Below are 5,396 nucleotides of genomic sequence, written 5' to 3' on the forward strand. Positions count from 1 at the left end.
CTGTATCCCTTTTGCTCAAGGGAATATCCAATAAACACACATTTTTTAGCTTTCGGATCCAGCTTAGTTCTCAGCTCATCTGGCACATGCACATATGCAATGCATCCAAAGACTTTCAGATGATGAGACAAATCTGGTTTTCTGCCAGTAAACCTCTCCTCTGGAGTTACATCATGTATGGCTGCAGTTGGAGTCCTGTTCATGATGTATACTGCTGTAGAAACAGCCTCAGCCCAATAGCTATGCGGCATATTTTTCTCTTCCATCAATGCTCGCGCAATTTTAGCAATGTGTCTGTTTTTCTGCTCAGCAACTCCATTTTGCTGTGGAGTGTATCTGCATGTGAACTGTCTCCGAATACCATTCTTCTTCAAAAATTCAGAGAACTCATTGGAGAAGTACTCTCCCCCTCCATCTGACCTTAGGCACTTTACATATTTCTCTGTTTGCTTTTCAACCAAAACTCTGAAATTCTGAAAGTGAGTGAACACCTCACTCTTCTCCTTCATGAAATATACCCACACTTTCCTTGTGTGGTCATCAATGAAAGTCACATAATACCTGCAGCCTCCCATAGATATGGTCTTCGTAGGACCCCATACATCTGAATGCACAACATCTAGTGCATTTCTACTCACATATCTGTTACGTGGAAACACATGCTCTGTTTGCTTCCCAAATTGGCATGCTTCACATATTCTCTGCATACCTTCCACTTTAAATTTTGGCAGCCCTGTCACAATTCCTTTTGTCTGCATAGACTTCAATCTCTGCACATTTACATGTCCAATCCTTTTATGCCAAATGTTTGTGTCTGCAACAATTCCTGAACCATTTGCAAACATCGCAGCACTCATTTCAAACATGTCTACATTCAACGTAAACATTCTGCCCACTCTGTTGCCTTTTGCAACCAACCTGCACTTGTCTTTGAAGTCTTCGACATAACAACCATCAGGGTTAAACCGAACCTGCAAACCCTGCTCAATCATCTGGCCAACTGAAACCAGATTCTTTGTTATGTTCGGTACATGAAGTACATTTGCAAGGTACTTCACTTTGCCATCATGCATGGACAATGGCACATCTCCAACATGGGCAATTGGATGAGCAGTGTCATCCCCTGTTTCCACAAAACCTGGTCTTTTCGGGTTTTTCATCTCCTTGAACCACTCCCCATGACTCGTCATGTGGTTCGAAACGCCTGAATCCACATACCATACATTATCTTTTTGTGCTGCATCAACATTTTCAGACATGGCATTCACGACATGCTGCATAACAAACAACCTTTCATTATCCTCATTATTTTTGCTTGAGGATGCATAGTTGTTTTGCTGCACTTTCCCATTTTGCATGTCAGCCTGCTTTTTATAACATTCTGCCTCCTGCACATGTCCAGGCTTACCACAGTAATAGCATTCACGTGCATCATTATACTGCCTTTGCCAATTTCCACGGCCTCTTTGACTCCCCCTGCCTCTGAATTTGCCTCTTCCACCTGCATGTTGTTGTTGTTGTTGATTCTGGGACTGTTGTTGTTGCTGCTGCTGGCCATAATTCTGATTACCTGTTCGGCCACCTCCTTGATCGCGTCCACGGCCTCCTCTACCTCGTCCTCTTCCTGAACTCATGTAGAAGGCCTGTTGCTCTGAACTGTTTTTGCTTTGTGAAGATTGTTGGTCTTCACCCAAGCTCTTCTCTTCGATAATCAGCATAGACACCAAATCTGTAAAGTTGGGAATGTTTTCCCGAGTCTGAATAGACGTCTTGAACGACTTGTATTGTGGCCTGAGACCACGTAGACAGACCTCCACCTTATCATCATCATCTACTGACACACCAATAGATGCAAGGGATTCCACAATACCCTTTATCTTCAACGCATAGTCATTCACAGACATGCTCTTTTTCTCCACAGTATGAAGTTCATTCTTTAACTATATCTTACGTGCCTTGGTATTTGTTTCATAGAGCTTTACCAAGGTGTCCCACGCCTCCTTGGGGGACTTGGCATCCTGAATGTGCCCAATCATGGTGAAGTGTATACTAATGGAGAGCCAATACATAACCTTCCTGGCTCCTTGGTTCCAGTCTTTAAACTCTTTCACATCTGCAGCAGTCGGTATCTCCGGTGCCTCTTCATGCTCACCTTCTATGTAGTCCCAATAGCCTTTTCCCATCAGGAAATTTGTCAACCTGAACCTCCAAGCATGGAAGTTATTCTTATCCAGCTTCTCAGCCACAATCTGTGTTATGCCATCATTAGACATCTTGCCAAACACACAATTTTACCAGAAACTGCACTCTGGTTTTTCCTGCACAAATGCTGTATTTTCTGCAGCGGTACTGTAGTACTCTCAAATGTCACAACCAGTGACTTCAATGTGCATACATACACCCAATGGCAACTGTAGACCTCTTTGCAGCACCCACAGTGTCTGCATAGTCAATCTGTCTTCCTGCAGTTCTTAAAACAGAGTTCTGCAGAGAATCGATGACTTACCCGCACTGCTCGAAATCGCTTGCTTTCTGAAAACGGAGGTCCAGACGCATCCGAGACGTGTTTCCGGCCCGAAAATCGTAGTCCGATAGGACTGTATAGTTGCCCTATAGCTTTACTCCCGTGAAGAAAGCTCCTCAATCAGAGATCATTTGCCGGTGCCTCTCGTAGAGCTCCCGACAAGGGTCACCAACACAATGGGGAAGAGTAGTTGAAGCTCTTACCCTCATACCGCTTCCTGTGGTTCTCTTACTTGCAGCTCAGCCCTTAGCACGAACCAGGCTCTGATACCATGAAAAGATGTAGGGGGGAAGAGAGCTTGAGCTCTTGCAAGCACACACACACACTCACAAAACCCTGATAGAGAACACACAAGGTGAGAGGCTGAAAATCTTCTTCTTCTCTACTCAACACTCAACACTCCATATACAAGAATAAGAGTACACATAATATGAAAGGTACTCAACCAATACATACACGGGTTCTCTATAGTGTGAACCCGACTAAATGAGCTGGCGCTATAACTATGCCAGTGTCTAGAATGGCTGTCACACAGCCTGTCATCCCACTGGCCGCATATCACCCAAGATCTCACCAACCATGCCAATGCTGTAAGTGTGGGGTCTATCCCCCAGGCGGGTCATCAGTGGCCACCACCTCACTAGACGAGCTCGATATCTCAACACTAAAAATTATGGCATACTATTGTACATAGCTTCATGTGCTTCGGGGGATAGGACAAACAAATTTTTGTTAACTAGGTGTGGGTCCATTGGAAATTTGATTACTCGTACAAGATGCGTCGCTATCAAGGCCTCCGACTTGTCATCCCACAACTCATAGGTTTGCTCGTCTTTAGGTGCATAGAATAACCCTTTCACAATAAAACAACCTCATGCAATGGCATTCCCCCATCCGTCCTTTGTAGGTCTCTTGTAGAGCTCTTTCTCCTTTGTGCATTTCAAGATGTAGAAGTCTGCATTCTTTGGATTTCCTTTTTTAACTGTCACCGAAAAATTGTCTCCTACAAGGACATCACTAAGGTTATCATGGTGCCCTTCGTAGGTGGCCTCCTCAATATTTGCGATGTTAAAATCAATGTCAACATTGTTTTCTTCAGTGCCATCTACCAATGGTTCAAGGGCAATGTAGTCCTAGCTATGAATATGAGACTGATTGCCGCATCTACGCCATAAGTTTTCCATACAATTACTACAATAACATGATAATCAATGCACTCTCAATGCTGTTGGATCGTGCTGAGAGTGTGCAAAGACTGTCTGTAGGGATCTTGTGTTTGTTACAACCTTAACATTCCATGCCTCATCTCTATCTATATCACCCAACTTTATCTCCCAAAAGACTCTACTAACGTACTGAGCTTGTGATGCATACGTGGACTCGGCTCTAGTGGGTGAGCATTTCTTGCAAAAACTTTACGACATTAGCTGCACATTGGAGCTTAGCACCATTAGGCTTGAGTTGTTCATGAGTTAGTGATCTCTTCACTATAGCCCTTGCATAGTCATGCTCTCCCTTTACATGACTAGAGCCAAAGAAATTCCAAGTAATTTTTAACCCAATGATAGTAGTGTACCTAGAAACAAAGTATTGAATTGAGATGAAGCACCATCATACCAAACCCAATTATGTTGTAGGGGAATACCAAAGGGTAATTTACCCAACTATAATGTAGCATCAAACAATGTTGCGCAAAATGGATATCACGCTTCTTATCATCAGAGATATAAAAGTGTATCGTTTTGTGGATGTCACCTACAATGCGAAAGTATGTAACATGCACAAATATGGACACTTGGCTTGAATACCAGTGCATTGATTGTATCTCATTTTCCTCCTTAAAAGAGCAATTCTCAGCAAAGTCTACAACAGATATTATCACATCTTCAGGAAAATTGATAAACTTTTCGAGCCGATCGTTGAACATTTGATTCAGTGCCTTGCATGACAAGCATTCTTTGTATTGCTCAGCTTGCCACCTGTACACATTATGTTTGATAAACTTTTCGAGCCGATCGTTGAACATTTGATTCAATGCCTTGCATGACATTTCCTTGTGTATTAACTCTTTCCTCTTCTTTGTACTACCATCATTAGCGATTCCACATTCTATGTCTTGAAAGATCTTCACAGTGACAAGCCGACCAACATATGCAGATTCAGCTAGACAAACTACTATGTTTCGAGGACCACAAATAGTGCAACTCCCATCAGACATCAAAGCATGCAACATAGTACCTTCAACTTGTTGGAATTAGGGTTGCAGGAATGCACACACAACTTCAAGAAGATGAGGAAGCTTGAGCACAACACAGTAGTGTATTATGAGTGCCAAAAATGAAAGATAACAAGCCCTAGAAGATAATGGGCGTATATACAATGCACGGGGGAAAAAACCTCCTAGTGAGGGAAAAAGTGCCCCGGCGGTCCTAAGTGTGTTCACACACATCACTACTATAATATGGTAACAAATCCCCCCTGGAGTGATGCGGTGAACAAGAGCTAGCACTCATGTATAGGGAAGTGTCTAGCTATGTGGACGAATCCACAAAAGGGAGTAAGCCCAAAGCTTTGCGAAAAGCTTCGAACTTCTCACGAGGCAGAGCCTTTGTGAAAAGGTCTGCAAGGTTATCCTGTGTTGGCACATAAGCCAAACTGATCTCTCCTGCAGAGAGTCTCTCCCTGACATAATGGTAGTGCACCTCAATGTGCTTCGTACGAGCATGGAACACTGGGTTCCGCGCAACTGCCAATGCGCTCTGACTGTCAGTGAAGATGGTGGTGGCAGATGGCTGCCCAACACCCAAATCAGCCATAAGGCGTCTGAGCCACACACACTCAACCGTAGCTGTGAAAGCTGCCCTGTACTCAG

This window comes from Cibotium barometz, chromosome 5 (genome assembly GCF_041138505.1).
Source record: "Cibotium barometz isolate CiBa-2024 chromosome 5, ASM4113850v1, whole genome shotgun sequence".
NCBI lineage: Eukaryota > Viridiplantae > Streptophyta > Polypodiopsida > Cyatheales > Cibotiaceae > Cibotium > Cibotium barometz.